At 59.7% G+C, this 16,246-nt stretch overlaps 1 non-coding gene across 1 annotated transcript; it reads left to right on the forward strand.

The window, feature by feature from the left end:
• Positions 1 to 13,741: 13,741 nt before the first annotated feature.
• On the forward strand, positions 13,742 to 13,860 carry LOC131865335 (5S ribosomal RNA). The gene has a single exon (XR_009364063.1). It is a non-coding gene; the product is annotated as a 5S ribosomal RNA (ribosomal RNA).
• The last annotated feature ends 2,386 nt before the right edge of the window (positions 13,861 to 16,246 follow it).

The raw sequence follows: 16,246 nt of genomic DNA on the forward strand, positions 1-16,246 counted from the left end.
GCACCCACGGGAGCCGGAGCACGACGATGCAGAGTCTCGGTTCACAGGAGCCTGGGAAGAACATCCCGTACGGAACCCTTTACCCGAAAACATCCGAACCGCACATGCTCGCGACAGTCCTGCCGTTAGAGAATGCACCGTGCACGCGACCGAGTAAGGCCACTCAGAGACATCCATTTCCCAGGTATATGCCCCCTACGCACTTTTGGTGGCGCAACTCGCACGAACAGTCCCACCTCGACCCCGTATACAAGCTTTTTTGCCTCGAAGAGTTCGTCGGAGACGAAGAAGCAACCTTCAGTGCAACCGTAGCACTCTTTTGTGCAACCGCCCAAACAACGCCCCCTCTACCCTCTGTCGAAACACTCGGCATTGCTGCTCCCTAAGGTGAGCTTCTCCTCATAGGCAATTCCGCTCTTATCCGGTCACGTTTGTGTGCCCGAATTTCGCAAGGCAACCTCCATGGGACATGGAAAAGACTCGAGAAGAGAGCTCGCTCACGGGAGAGAGAAGCCAAGGAGACCACGAGAGTGCTGAGAGTGGGACAGCGCTGAATAGGCGGGAGAAGCCTGCGCGTATAAACGGAGATATATATCCAATTGCAACGAAGGAACGTGCCAAAGATCGAGAACAATGGCAGAAATGCTAGTAACGTGCACTTCGGGACCAACGCATCACCGGAAGACAACCGCCAAACATCGAAAGAGTCGCGATGCTCCGCAACCTACGTGCAAAGCGGTCGCACACCGGGTAAGGGAGTGAGAGCCCCAAACATAGCTGGGCGAGGCGCTCACTCCGCTCTTTAATATCTCGTTAATACCGCCAAGGAAATGGCACAAGCACACACACACAAGCATCCTCGGAAGAGGACAGTTCGAGTGACAGGTCAAATCCAAGAGTTCCGAAGACTACCTCCAGGAACAATCGGGAACAAGACCGATTACAAGTCGTCGAGTCTGTTACTGGGCGAACACGAGATGCGCACAGGAAATCGATCAGCCCTCACAATGGCCCAAGGCCAGAGATCGGACTGCTACGATTTACCCCAACAATCATCGTGCCACTCTTCGCAGAGAGGTGATAGACGCCAACGAGCCCGCGCATAGCAATCGAGGTGTAAAAAGGGCGTTGAAGGCAGGAAGCCTGGACGAAAGAGGCTACGAGGTCACCTCGAAGCGGTCTAAGAATCGGGCGCACTTGGGGCGACTACCAGTGCCAACCCCTTATCCCGCGGTGCGTCCGACACACAGAAATTTCCAAGGCGGCCAAGGAGCCTCCCCGCATAGCAATCGGGGTGTGAGGTTACGGATGCAGCATTGATAGCAATCGAGGTGGGAGGCGAAGGATGCAGAAGTGAGAGCCGAGGGATGTAGCAGAGATAGCAATCGGGGTGTGTGATGCAGAAGAGATAGCAATCGAGGTGTGCGGTGGGAAGGGCCCAGCAGCCAGAATGCATGAAGCGACGGATGAAGCAGTGATGACAACCGGGCTGTGAGGAGAGGAGGGATGCAGCCAAGAAAGCAATCAGGGCTCGAGGCAAGGGATGCATCAAGGATAGCAATCATGTTGTGAGGCGAGATTCCAAAGGCTAAACGTGAGAGGCTGCAGGGTCGACTCAGAGAGGTCTATGCATGTGAGAGGCTGAAAGCAAGGTCAACTCGGAGCGGTCTATGCATCGGGCGCGCTTGGGGCGACTACCAGTGCCAACCCCTTATCCCGCGACGCGTCCGACAAAGAGAACGTTCCAAGGCGGCAGAGGAGGTTACCAGCCGAAGGATGCAGTAGCAATAACAGGTATAGTTCCGCGGCGGCCGAGAAGACTCACCGCATAGGAATCGGGATGCGAGGCGAGGGATGCGGCGGGAAGGCCCCGACGGCTAAACGGAAGAGGCTGCAGGGCCGCCTCGGAATGGTCCAAGCATCGGACGCGATTGGGACGACTACCAGTGCCAACCCCTTATCCCGCGATGCGTCCGATACACAGATAGTTCCAAGGCGGCCGAGGAGCCTCACCGCATATCAATCGGGGTGCGAGGCGAGGGATGGGGCGGGAAGGCCCCAACGGCTAGACGGAAGAGGCTTCAGGGCCACCTCGGAATGCTCCAAGCATCGGACGCGCTTGGGGCGACTACCAGTGCCAACCCCTTATCCCGCGATGCGTCCGATACACAGATGGTTCCAAGGCGGCCGAGGAGCCTCACCGCATAGCAATCGGGGGTGCGAGGCGAGGGATGGGGCGGGAAGGCCCCAACGGCTAGACGGAAGAGGCTTCAGGGCCGCCTCGGAATGGTCCAAGCATCGGACGCGCTTGGGGCGACTACCAGTGACAACCCCTCATCCCGCGATGCGTCCGATACGAAGATGGTTCCAAGGCGGCCGAGGAGCCTCACCGCATAGCAATCGGGGTGCGAGGTGGGGGATGCGGCAAGATGGCCCCAACGGCTAGACGGAAGAGGCCACAGGGCCGCGTCGGAATAGTCCAAGCATCGGACGCGCTTGGGGCGACTACCAGTGACAACCCCTTATCCCGCGATGCGTCCGATACGAAGATAGTTCCAAGGCGGCCGAGGAGCCTCACCGCATAGCAATCCGGGTGCGAGGTGGGGGATGCGGCGAGATGGCCCCAACGGCTAGACGGAAGAGGCTGCAGGGCCGCCTCGGAATAGTCCAAGCATCGGACGCGCTTGGGGCGACTACCAGTGACAACCCCTTATCCCGCGATGCTTCCGATACGAAGACAGTTCCAAGGCGGCCGAGGAGCCTCACCGCATAGCAATGGGGGTGCGAGGTGAGGGATGCGGCGAGATGGCCCCAACGGCTAGACGGAAGAGGCCACAGGGCCGCCTCGGAATAGTCCAAGCATCGGACGCGCTTGGGGCGACTACCAGTGACAACCCCTTATCCCGCGATGCATCCGATACGAAGATAGTTCCCAGGCGGCCGAGGAGCCTCACCGCATAGCAATCGGGGTGCGAGGCGAGGGATGCGGCGAGATGGCCCCAAAGGGTAGACGGAAGAGGCTGCGGGGCCGCCTCGGAATAGTCCAAGCATCGAACGCGCTTGGGGCGACTACCACTGCCAACCCCTTATCCCGCGATGCGTCCGATACACAGATAGTTCCGAGGCGGCCGAGGAGCTGGGGGATGCGGCGAGATGGCCCCAACGGCTAGACGGAAGAGGCTGCAGGGCCGCCTCGGAATAGTCCAAGCATCGGACGCGCTTGGGGCGACTACCAGTGACAACCCCTTATCCCGCGATGCGTCCGATACACAGATAGTTCCGAGGCGGCCAAGGAGCCTCACCGCATAGCAATCGTGGTGCGAGGTGGGGGATGCAGCGAGATGGCCCCAACGGCTAGACGGAAGAGGCTGCAGGGCCGCCTCGGAATGGTCCAAGCATCGGACGCGCTTGGGGCGACTACCACTGCCAACCCCTTATCCCGCGATGCGTCCGATACACAGATAGTTCCAAGGCGGCCGAGGAGCCTCACCGAATAGCAATCGGGGTGCGAGGCGAGGGATGCGGCGAGAAAGCCCCAACGGCTAGAGGGAAGAGGCTTCAGGTCCGCCTCGGAATGGTCCAAGCATCGGACGCGCTTGGGGCGACTACCAGTGACAACCCCTTATCCCGCGACGCGTCCGATACACAGATAGTTCCAAGGCGGCCGAGGAGCCTCACCGCATAGCAATCGGGGTGCGAGGCGAGGGATGCGGCGAGAAGGACCCAACGGCTAGACGGAAGAGGCTTCAGGGCCGCCTCGGAATGGTCCAAGCATCGGACGCGCTTGGGGCGACTACCAGTGACAACCCCTTATCCCGCGACGCGTCCGATACACAGATAGTTCCAAGGCGGCCGAGGAGCCTCACCGCATAGCAATCGGGGTGCGAGGCGAGGGATGCGGCGAGAAGGACCCAACGGCTAGACGGAAGAGGCTTCAGGTCCGCCTCGGAATGGTCCAAGCATCGGACGCGCTTGGGGCGACTACCAGTGACAACCCCTTATCCCGCGACGCGTCCGATACACAGATAGTTCCAAGGCGGCCGAGGAGCCTCACCGCATAGCAATCGGGGTGCGAGGCGAGGGATGCGGCGAGAAGGACCCAACGGCTAGACGGAAGAGGCTTCAGGGCCGCCTCGGAATGGTCCAAGCATCGGACGCGCTTGGGGCGACTACCAGTGACAACCCCTTATCCCGCGATGCGTCCGATACACAGATAGTTCCAAGGCGGCCGAGGAGCCTCACCGCATAGCAATCGGGGTGCGAGGCGAGGGATGCGGCGAGAAGGACCCAACGGCTAGACGGAAGAGGCTTCAGGGCCGCCTCGGAATGGTCCAAGCATCGGACGCGCTTGGGGCGACTACCAGTGACAACCCCTTATCCCGCGACGCGTCCGATACACAGATAGTTCCAAGGCGGCCGAGGAGCCTCACCGCATAGCAATCGGGGTGCGAGGCGAGGGATGCGGCAAGAAGGACCCAACGGCTAGACGGAAGAGGCTTCAGGGCCGCCTCGGAATGGTCCAAGCATCGGACGCGCTTGGGGCGACTACCAGTGACAACCCCTTATCCCGCGACGCGTCCGATACACAGATAGTTCCAAGGCGGCCGAGGAGCCTCACCGCATAGCAATCGGGGTGCGAGGCGAGGGATGCGGCGAGAAGGACCCAACGGCTAGACGGAAGAGGCTTCAGGTCCGCCTCGGAATGGTCCAAGCATCGGACGCGCTTGGGGCGACTACCAGTGACAACCCCTTATCCCGCGACGCGTCCGATACACAGATAGTTCCAAGGCGGCCGAGGAGCCTCACCGCATAGCAATCGGGGTGCGAGGCGAGGGATGCGGCGAGAAGGACCCAACGGCTAGACGGAAGAGGCTTCAGGGCCGCCTCGGAATGGTCCAAGCATCGGACGCGCTTGGGGCGACTACCAGTGACAACCCCTTATCCCGCGACGCGTCCGATACACAGATAGTTCCAAGGCGGCCGAGGAGCCTCACCGCATAGCAATCGGGGTGCGAGGCGAGGGATGCGGCGAGAAGGACCCAACGGCTAGACGGAAGAGGCTTCAGGGCCGCCTCGGAATGGTCCAAGCATCGGACGCGCTTGGGGCGACTACCAGTGACAACCCCTTATCCCGCGATGCGTCCGATACACAGATAGTTCCAAGGCGGCCGAGGAGCCTCACCGCATAGCAATCGGGGTGCGAGGCGAGGGATGCGGCGAGAAGGACCCAACGGCTAGACGGAAGAGGCTTCAGGGCCGCCTCGGAATGGTCCAAGCATCGGACGCGCTTGGGGCGACTACCAGTGACAACCCCTTATCCCGCGACGCGTCCGATACACAGATAGTTCCAAGGCGGCCGAGGAGCCTCACCGCATAGCAATCGGGGTGCGAGGCGAGGGATGCGGCGAGAAGGACCCAACGGCTAGACGGAAGAGGCTTCAGGGCCGCCTCGGAATGGTCCAAGCATCGGACGCGCTTGGGGCGACTACCAGTGACAACCCCTTATCCCGCGACGCGTCCGATACACAGATAGTTCCAAGGCGGCCGAGGAGCCTCACCGCATAGCAATCGGGGTGCGAGGCGAGGGATGCGGCGAGAAGGACCCAACGGCTAGACGGAAGAGGCTTCAGGGCCGCCTCGGAATGGTCCAAGCATCGGACGCGCTTGGGGCGACTACCAGTGACAACCCCTTATCCCGCGACGCGTCCAATACACAGATAGTTCCAAGGCGGCCGAGGAGCCTCACCGCATAGCAATCGGGGTGCGAGGCGAGGGATGCGGCGAGAAGGACCCAACGGCTAGACGGAAGAGGCTTCAGGGCCGCCTGGGAATGGTCCATGCATCGCACGCGCTTGGGGCGACTACCAGTGACAACCCCTTATCCCGCGACGCGTCCGATACACAGATAGTTCCAAGGCGGCCGAGGAGCCTCACCGCATAGCAATCGGGGTGCGAGGCGAGGGATGCGGCGAGAAGGACCCAACGGCTAGACGGAAGAGGCTTCAGGGCCGCCTCGGAATGGTCCAAGCATCGGACGCGCTTGGGGCGACTACCAGTGACAACCCCTTATCCCGCGACGCGTCCGATACACAGATAGTTCCAAGGCGGCCGAGGAGCCTCACCGCATAGCAATCGGGGTGCGAGTCGAGGGATGCGGCGAGAAGGACCCAACGGCTAGACGGAAGAGGCTTCAGGGCCGCCTCGGAATGGTCCAAGCATCGGACGCGCTTGGGGCGACTACCAGTGACAACCCCTTATCCCGCGATGCGTCTGATACACAGATAGTTCCAAGGCGGCCGAGGAGCCTCACCGCATAGCAATCGGGGTGCGAGGCAAGGGATGCGGCGAGAAGGACCCAACGGCTAGACGGAAGAGGCTTCAGGGCCGCCTCGGAATGGTCCAAGCATCGGACGCGCTTGGGGCGACTACCGTTGCCAACCCCTTATCCCGCGATGCGTCTGATACACAGATAGTTCCGAGGCGGCCGAGGAGCCTCACCGCATAGCAATCGGGTTGCGAGGCAGATTATTGGGAAGGGAACCCCCTGGGATGCGGCTCAAGCAGTGCCCAAAGGGACTGGAATGCGGAATCACATCGAGAGACCCAAATGCTATACGAGGGCTCAAATCGAATTATCGATTTGGCCACGACATGGACGCATCGGAACGACTACCTTTGCCGAACCACTCGCAATTGCATCCATACCGAAACCAATAGACATTTCCGTTAGAGCCCTCGCATAGCATTCGGGAATCTCGCATGCCCCTCTAAATCGACCAATGCTGGCGCTCAACGAAAATCCGAGCGCTACCACCGTTCGAGCGCCAGCATTGGTCGAGTTAGAGGGGCACGGGGGAGAATGCTCCAGTCAACACCTCCCCTATATAAGTTATTTGTCCGATTCTCGCACAACCGTAGTCTGCCTCGTCGAATCAAACAACGGTCCCAGATTCCGACTTCCGTTCCGTAGAGACCCAAAAGCTAGATGGAGGCTCGCAAGAAAGAGAGTCGGCGCATAGCAATCGGGTTTCTCGAACGTTTAGGGACCGAGCTCACTTGCGGATAGGGCAAAATCCGCCAAGCAACCCAAAAGCTAGACGGGGGCTCGAATCGAATCGCCTAGGCGGCCACAACAACGACGTGTTGGATCGACTACCAGTGCCAAACCATTCAGCAAGACTAGTCTGTGTCGAGGCCGGATAGAGATTCTCAGAGAGCGCCCGTATAGCATTTAGGAGACCTGCCGCGTCCCTCACACTCGACAAATGGTGGTGCACGTTTATAAATCCGAGCGATCCCAACCCTTTCAAGCACCAACATCGGTCGAGATAGAGGGGCACGGAGGGGGCTGCGTGAGACAACACAGTCCCCTATATAAGTTATTTGTCCGATTCTCACACATCCGAAGAATGGTCATCAAATCGGACAACAGCCCAAACTTCCGACTTCCGTCCCAGAAAGCCCAAGAGCTATCTAAAACGTTCATGGCCGGAACTCGATCGCGGCTATACCAGTCCGCCAAGCAACCCAAAAGCTAGACTGGAGCTCTAGTCGAATCACCTCTGTGGCCATTGCAAGGACGTGTTGGAGCGACTACCATTGCCGAACCATTCCGCAGGTCGAGTCCATACCAAGGCCGCATAGAGATTCACGATGAGCTCCTGCATAGCAATCAGGAGACTTGCCGTGTCCATCACAATCGATAAATCCTGGTGCAAGATTTTTGCATCCGAGCGCTCCAACCAGTCGAGCACCAGCATCAATCGACATAAACGGGCACGGGGGGAGGATGCTCGAGAACACTACCTCCCCTATATAAGTTATTTGTCCGATTCTCAAGCAGCCGAAGTCTGGTCATCGAATCGGGTCAAAGACCACAACTTCCGACTTTACCCACAATGCAAGTCATCGAATCGAACATCGGCCCCCGAGTCGGACTCCATGCGTATGTCAGGTCATCGGACCCAAATTCCGCCTTCCTGCGCATGGCGGGCCATCAATATCAACTCGGTCATCGGACCCAAACTCCGCCTTTCTGCGCATGGCACGCCTTCAAATCGGTCATCGGACCCAAATTCCGCCTTCCTGTGCATGGCGGGCCATCAACATCAACTCGGTCATCGGACCCAAATTCCGCCTTTCTGCGCATGGCACGCCATCAACTCGGTCATCGGACCCAAATTCCGCCTTCCTGCGCATGGCAGGTCATCGGACACAAATTCAGACCTCGCCAATATGCCTACGTATCGAATCGGTCATCGGACCCAACTTCCGACTTCATCCATACTGTAGGGTCTTTGAGGTTGGCGCGGTGCGCTCAACCCGGGGAGTCGACCCATCGAAGCATACACCTCCCCTATATAAGCTATTTGTCCGATTCCCACACCTGTGTAGTTTGCACCTCTGACCAGGACATCGACCCCAACTTCCGAACTCGACTGCAACGACGGCACCAGCGCCTTGGTGCGCACCTTGCGACGCACAGTCCCAACATTCGCCTTCCTGCACATGGCAGGTCATCGGACCCAAATTCCGACCTCGCGAGTATGCCTACATATCGAATCGGTCATCGGACACAACTTCCGACTTCATCCATACCGTAGGGTCTTTGAGGTTGGCGCGGTGCGCTCAACCCGGGGAGTCGACCCAACGAAGCATACACCTCCCCTATATAAGCTATTTGTCCGATTCCCACACCTGTGTAGTTTGCACCTCCGATCAGGACATCGACCCCAACTTCCGAACTCGCCTGCAACGACCGAACCAGCGCCTTGGTGCGCACCTTGCAACGCACAGTGCCAACATTCGCCTTCCTGCACATGGCAGGTCATCGGACCCAAATTCCGACCTCGCGAGTATGCCTACATATCGAATCGGTCATCGGACCCAACTTCCGACTTCATCCATACCGTAGGGTCTTTGAGGTTGGCGCGGTGCGCTCAACCCGGGGAGTCGACCCAACGAAGCATACACCTCCCCTATATAAGCTATTTGTCCGATTCCCACACCTGTGTAGCTTGCACCTCCGATCAGGACATCGACCCCAACTTCCGAACTCGACTAAAAAGACCGCACCAGCACCTTGGTGTGCACCTTGCAATGCACAGTGCCAACATTCGCCTTCCTGCACATGGCAGGTCATCGGACCCAAATTCCGACCTCATGAGCATACCTACTAATCGAATCGGTCATCGGACCCAACTTCCGACTTCATCCATACCGTAGGGTCTTTGAGGTTGGCGCGGTGCGCTCAACCTGGGGAGTCGACCCATCGAAGCATACACCTCCCCTATATAAGCTATTTGTCCGATTCCGACACCTGTGTAGTTTGCACCTCCGCTCAGGACATCGACCCCAACTTCCGAACTCGCCTGCAACGACCGAACCAGCGCCTTGGTGCGCACCAAAAGTGCGCACTTTTGGAGGGCACTTTTGTGCGCTCCAAAGGTGCGCACTTTTGGAGGGCACTTTTGTGCGCTCCAAAGGTGCGCACTTTTGGAGGGCACTTTTTGGAGGGCACTTTTGTGCGCTCCAAAGGTGCGCACTTTTGGAGGGCACTTTTTGGAGGGCACTTTTCTGCGCTCCAAAGGTGCGCACTTTTGGAGGGCACTTTTTGGAGGGCACTTTTCTGCGCTCCAAAGGTGCGCACTTTTGGAGGGCACTTTTTGGAGGGCACTTTTCTGCGCTCCAAAGGTGCGCACTTTTGGAGGGCACTTTTTGGAGGGCACTTTTCTGCGCTCCAAAGGTGCGCACTTTTGGAGGGCACTTTTGTGCACTCCAAAGGTGCACACTTTTGGAGGGCACTTTTTGGAGGGCACTTTTCTGCACTCCAAAGGTGCGCACTTTTGGAGGGCACTTTTTGGAGGGCACTTTTGTGCGCTCCAAAGGTGCGCACTTTTGGAGGGCACTTTTTGGAGGGCACTTTTGTGCGCTCCAAAGGTGCGCACTTTTGGAGGGCACTTTTGTGCACTCCAAAGGTGCGCACTTTTGGAGGGCACTTTTCCTGCGCTCCAAAGGTGCACACCTAGGTGAGCACCTTCGACCACACCTTGTAGCACACCAAACTCTGACTTTCGACTTCATCCGCAATGCAGGGTCTTTGAGGTTGGCGCAATGCGCACAACCAGGGGAGTCGACCCATCAAACCCAACACCTCCCCTATATAAGCTATTTGTCTGATTCTCATACATGCGTAGCCTGCAGGAGCAATTAGGACATCGACCCCAACTTTCGGCTTCTAAACGAAAACAAGGTCTTTGAGGTTGGTGTAATGCGAACAACTAGGGGAGTCAACCCATCAAACCCAACACCTCCCCTATATAAGCTATTTGTCTGATTCTCATACATGTGTAGTCTACAGGAGCAATTAGGACATCGACCCCAACTTTTGACTTCTTAACGAAAACAAGGTCTTTGAGGTTGACGTAATGCGCACAACCAGGGGAGTCGACCCATCAAACCCAACACCTCCCCTATATAAGCTATTTGTCCGATTCTCATACATGTGTAGCCTACAGGAGCCATTAGGACATTGACCCCAACTTTTGACTTCTTAACGAAAACAAGGTCTTTGAGGTTGGCGTAATGCGCACAACCAAGGGAGTTGACCCATCAAACCCAACACCTCCCCTATATAAGCTATTTGTCTGATTCTCATACATGTGTAGCCTGCAACAACGATTAGGACATCCACCCCAACTTCTGAATTCGTCTGCGTTGACCGCACCAAAGGTGCACGCCTTGGTGCTCACCAAAATCCGACTTCCGACTTCTTCTGCTATGCGGGGTCTTTGAGGTTGGCGCAGTGCGCACAACCAGGGGAGTCAACCCACCGAATGCAACACCTCCCCTATATAAGCTATTTGTCTGATTCTCATACATGCGTAGACTGCAGCAATGATTAGGACATCCACCTCAACTTTTGACTTCTTAAACAAGACAGGGTCTTTGAAGTTGGTGCAGTGCACACAACCAGGGGAGTCGACCCATCAAACGCAACACCTCCCCTATATAAAGCTATTTGTCCGATTCTCATACGTGTAGTCTGCAGCAGCGATTAGGACATCGACCCCAACTTCCGAATTCGTTTGCATTGACCGCACCAAAGGTGCACGCCTTGGTGTGCACCTTGGAGTGCACTTTGGTGCTCACCTCGGTGCACACTTTGGTGTGCACCTCGGTGTGCACCAAAGGTGCGCACCTTGGAGCGCACCAAAGGTGTACACTTTGGAGCGCACCACATAGGGTCTTTGAGAGGTTGGCGCAGTGCGCACACCAAGGTGGGTGTTGAGGTGCGTGCCGAGGTGGGTGGGTGCTAGGGTGCGCTCCATGGTGGGTGCCAGGGTGGGTGCGTGCTAGGGTGGATTCCAAAGAGGGTCATAGGGTGGGTGCCAAGGTGGGTTGGTGATATAGTGGGTTCAAAGGTGGGTACTAGGGTGGGTTCCAAGGTGGGTCACAAGTTGGGTGCCAGGATGCGTGGGTGTTAGGTTGGGTGCCAAGGTGGGCTCCTGCGTGGGTGGGTGCTAGGGTGGGTTTCAAGGTGGACGCGAGGGCGGGTGCCAAGGTGGGTAACAAGTTGGGTGTTAGGATGGGTGAGTGCTAGAGTGGGTGCCAAGGTGGGTGGGTGCTAAGGTGGATGCCAAGGTGGTTCACAGGGTGGGTGGGTTCTAGGGTGAGTTCCAAGGTGGGTCACAGGTTTAGTGCTAGGGTGCGTGTCAAGGCGGGTGTCGAGGTGCCTGGGTGCTAGGGTGTGGATGCCAATGTGGGTCATAGGGTGGGTACTAGGGTGGGCTGCAATGTGGGTGCCAAGGTGGGTAACATGCTCGGTTGGTTCTAAATTGGGTGTCAGGGTGGGTGTGCACCCACCTTGCCCGAGGTGGGTGCCAAGGTGCCAGTGTGGGTGGGTGCTAAGGTGGATGCCAAGGTGGGTGAGAAGGTGGGTGATAGGTTGAGTGGTAGGATGGGTGGGTGCCAAGATGGGTCACAGGGTGGGTGCAAGGGTGGGTAGGTGCTAGGGTTGGTGTCAGGGTGGGTGGGTGCTAGGTTGGGTTCCAAGGTGGGTGCGAGGGTGAGTGTCAAGGTGGGTCACAGGTTAGGTGCTAGGATGGGTGAGTGCTAGGGTGCAAAGGTGCCAGGGTGGGTGCTAGGATGGGTCGATGCTAGGGTGAGTGGCAAGGTGGGTCCACAAGTGTCAAGGTGGGTGCCGAGGTGGGTGCCAACTTGGGTTCCAAGGTGGGTGCCAAGTGGGCGACTGCTATGGTGGATGCCAAGGTGGGTCACGGGGTGGGTGCCAAGTTGCTAGGTTGTGTTCCAAGGTGGGTGCCAACGTGGCTGCTAGGGTGCGTGGGTTAAAGGGTGTGTCACAACGTGGGTGCCAGGATGGGTGCGCACCCACACTGGCCAAGACGGGTGCAAGGTTGGGTTCCAAGCCCGGTCACAGGCTGGGTGCTAGGATGGGTGGGTGCCAAGGTGGGCACCAGGGTGGGTGCACCCACCCTGGCCAAGGTGGGTCACGGGGTGGGTCCTAGGGTGGGTAACAGGGTGGGTACTAAGGTGCGTGCCAAGGTGGGTCATGGGGTGGGTGCCAAGGTGGGCACCAGGGTGGGTGTGCACCAACCCTAGCCAGGGTAGGTCACGGGGTGGTTGTCGGGGTGGGCGTCAAGGAGCCAAGGTGGGTGGCAAGTAGCCAAGTTGCGTGCCAAGGTGGGTGTCGGGGTGGGTGCCAAGGATCCAAGGTGGGTGCCAAGGAACCAAGGTGGGTGTCTGGGTGGGTGCCGAGGTGGGAGCCAGGGTGGGTCCCAAGGTGAGTGCAAAGGTGGGTGCCAGGGTCAAGGTGAGTGCCAATGTGGGTTCCAAGGTGCCAGGGTCAGGGTGAGTGCCAATGTGGGTTCAAAGGTGCTAAGTTGGGTGCGAGGTTGGGTGCGAGGGTGGGTGGGTGCCAAGGTGTGCTAGGTGGAAGCCCGGGTGGGTCGGCATCCCATGGGTGTCGAGTTGGGTGCCTGATGGGTGCTTCTTGTCAAGTTTTAGTCGTCGGGACTCATTTCGAGCCTTAGAGGTCGTTTCTTGTCCGGTTGCCCTGTCTTCGACCTGGGAACCCAATTTTGGTCCTCGGGTCCCATTTTTTTTTGTCTCGCATCCCACTTTTGGCCTGTGGCCTTTTCGGGGTCGATTCTCGTTTTGGGCATCAGAGCATGTTTCTTCTCCTAAAACCCAATATTTGTTTATTAAGTCTCGGAACACATTTTTGTTCTCGTGGACCCATCATGGGTCTTGGAACGCATTTGTGGTCCTTGGGTCCCATTTTGCATCCCGAAACTTGTGTTTTGGTGCTTGATCCCTATTTTGGGTGCCCACCTTGCACCAAGTGCGCACCCGGGGCAAACCGAGCGCCTTGGTGCACCGGGGCAAGATCGAGCGTGCACCCGAGGCGCCCCGAACATGCACCAAGGTGCACTCGGCCCACATGTGAGCGCAGGTCGTTGCGCCCGAGGTGGTGTGTGGGCACCGCGTTGCAGACGGGACACTGCACGCACACGACGCCCCGTCCAGGTGCACGCACGTAGGCCGGGCCGGGTGCACACCCGACGCCCTAGCAAGGTGCGTGCACCCGGGCAGGGCTCACACTTGGCGAACGGGGCGCACTTCGCGAGGGAGGGTGTGCACCTCGACGGGGGTGGGTGGCCGGGGTGGATTCGCACGTGGGTCGCGGTTTGCTAAGTACACACTGCGACAAGCTCATAACGGGTGCGATCATACCAGCGTTAGTGCACCGGATCCCATCAGAACTCCGCAGTTAAGCGCGCTTGGGCCGGAGTAGTACTAGGATGGGTGACCTCCCGGGAAGTCCCGGTGTTGCACCCTTTCTTAGTTTTTCGCCGGGCGTCGCAATGCTATTTGAATAAACCTTTTGCCCGTTTGCGTTCTCGTCGGGGCCGGGCCGGGCCGGGGTGCGCTGCCCGCACTACCGCGCGCGCGGGGGCGACACCGAGCGCGCACCCGAGGCGCCCCGAGCACACAGGCCACGGTGCAACCCGGGCGTTGTGCGCGCACCCCGGTGCGCCCGAGGTGCTGCGCGCGCACCCAGGTGAAATCGGTGTGCACCTCGGCCAGTGCGCGCTCGGTCGAGTCGCGCACGTTGGCCAAGGTGCACGGTGATGTTTCTTACTCTAAGGTTCCGCACCAGACGCCCGGGACAGGTGAGCGAAGCTGGGCGGGGCCGGGTGCGCGGCCGGGGCAGGTGCACGCAGCTGGAGAGAGCTTTGGAGCACACCAGAGGTGCGCACCTTGGAGCACACTTCGGAGCGCACCAATGATGCGCTCCATTCAAAAGTTTCCTGAAAAGGCAAAAAAAGTTGAGATTATAGAATTTCCCACTTGAGAGATTGTAAAAAAAAAAAATTTAAAATGAAGGAAACGCGGGTGCCAAGGTGTGCGCGCCCGGGTGCGCAGCCCAGCCAAGGTGTGCGCACCAAGGCGCCCACCCTGGCGAAGGTGCACGCAAGGTGCGCACCCGAGGCAAACCGGACAATTAACCCAACTTTCGACTTCGCGCGCACCTGCGCACCTTGGAGCGCACTTCGGAGCGCTCCTTGTTGCGCACCAATCTTGGGCACCTCGGAGTGCACCATGGCGCCCACCAAGGTGCGCACCCGGGGCAAACCGAGCTCCGACTTCGTGCGCACCTTGGAGCGCACGAAAGGTGCGCACCATGGCGCCCACCAAGGTGCGCAGCCCAGCCAAGGCGTGCGCATCAAGGTGCGCACCCTGGCGAAGGTGCGCACCCGGGGCAAACCGAGCTCCGACTTCGTGCGCACCTTGGAGCGCACAAAGGGTGCGCAACCCAGCCAAGGTGTGCGCACCCCGGGCAAACCGAGCTCCGAATCGTGCGCACCTTGGAGCACACTTCGGAGCCCTCCTTGGTGCGCACCGATGTTGCGCACCTCGGAGCGCACCCGGGGAAAACAATGCAATTAACCCGACTTTCGACTTCGTGGGCACCTCGGAGCGCTCTCGGGTTCGCACCTCGGAGCACACCGAGGTGCGCACCTTTGATGCGCTGCCTTCACCAATTTCCAGAAAAGGCAAGAAAACATTGAGAAGGTGTGCGCACCGAGGTGCCCACCCTGGCGAAGGTGCACGCGAGGTGCGCACCCGGGGCAAACCGGGCTCCGACTTCGTGCACGCCATGCTGCGCACCTTGGAGGGCCATGGTGCGCACCTTGGAGCACACTTCGGAGCGCTCAATGGTGCCCAACCCAGCCAAGGTGCCCACCGCGGCGAAGGTGCACGCGAGGTGCGCACCCGGGGCAAACCGGGCTCCGACTTCGTGCACGCCGCACCTTGGAGCACACTTCGGAGCGCTCCTTGGTGCGCACCAGGGCGCGCAACCCAGCCGAGGTGCCCACCCCGGCGAAGGTGCACGCGGGGTGCGCACCCGAGGCAAACCGGGCTCCGACTTCGTGCACGCCATGGTGCCCACCGCGGCGAAGGTGCACGCGAGGTGCGCACCCGGGGCAAACCGGGCTCCGACTTCGTGCACGCCGCACCTTGGAGCACACTTCGGAGCGCTCCTTGGTGCGCACCAGGGCGCGCAACCCAGCCGAGGTGCCCACCCCGGCGAAGGTGCACGCGAGGTGCGCACCCGGGGCAAACCGGGCTCCGACTTCGTGCACGCCATGGTGCCCACCGCGGCGAAGGTGCACGCGAGGTGCGCACCCGGGGCAAACCGGGCTCCGACTTCGTGCACGCCGCACCTTGGAGCACACTTCGGAGCGCTCCTTGGTGCGCACCATGGTGCCCACCAGGGCGCGCAACCCCGCCGAAGGTGCACGCGAGGTGCGCACCCGGGGCAAACCGGGCTCCGACTTCGTGCACGCCGCACCTTGGAGCACACTTCGGAGCGCTCCTTGGTGCGCACCAGGGCGCGCAACCCCGCCGAAGGTGCACGCGAGGTGCGCACCCGGGGCAAACCGGGCTCCGACTTCGTGCACGCCATGGTGCGCACCAGGGTGCCCACCGCGGCGAAGGTGCGCACCCGGGGCAAACCGGGCTCCGACTTCGTGCACGCCGCACCTTGGAGCACACTTCGGAGCGCTCCTTGGTGCGCACCAGGGCGCGCAACCCAGCCGAGGTGCCCACCCCGGCGAAGGTGCACGCGAGGTGCGCACCCGGGGCAAACCGGGCTCCGACTTCGTGCACGCCATGGTGCCCACCGCGGCGAAGGTGCGCACCCGGGGCAAACCGGGCT

This window comes from Cryptomeria japonica, unplaced genomic scaffold (genome assembly GCF_030272615.1).
Source record: "Cryptomeria japonica unplaced genomic scaffold, Sugi_1.0 HiC_scaffold_108, whole genome shotgun sequence".
NCBI lineage: Eukaryota > Viridiplantae > Streptophyta > Pinopsida > Cupressales > Cupressaceae > Cryptomeria > Cryptomeria japonica.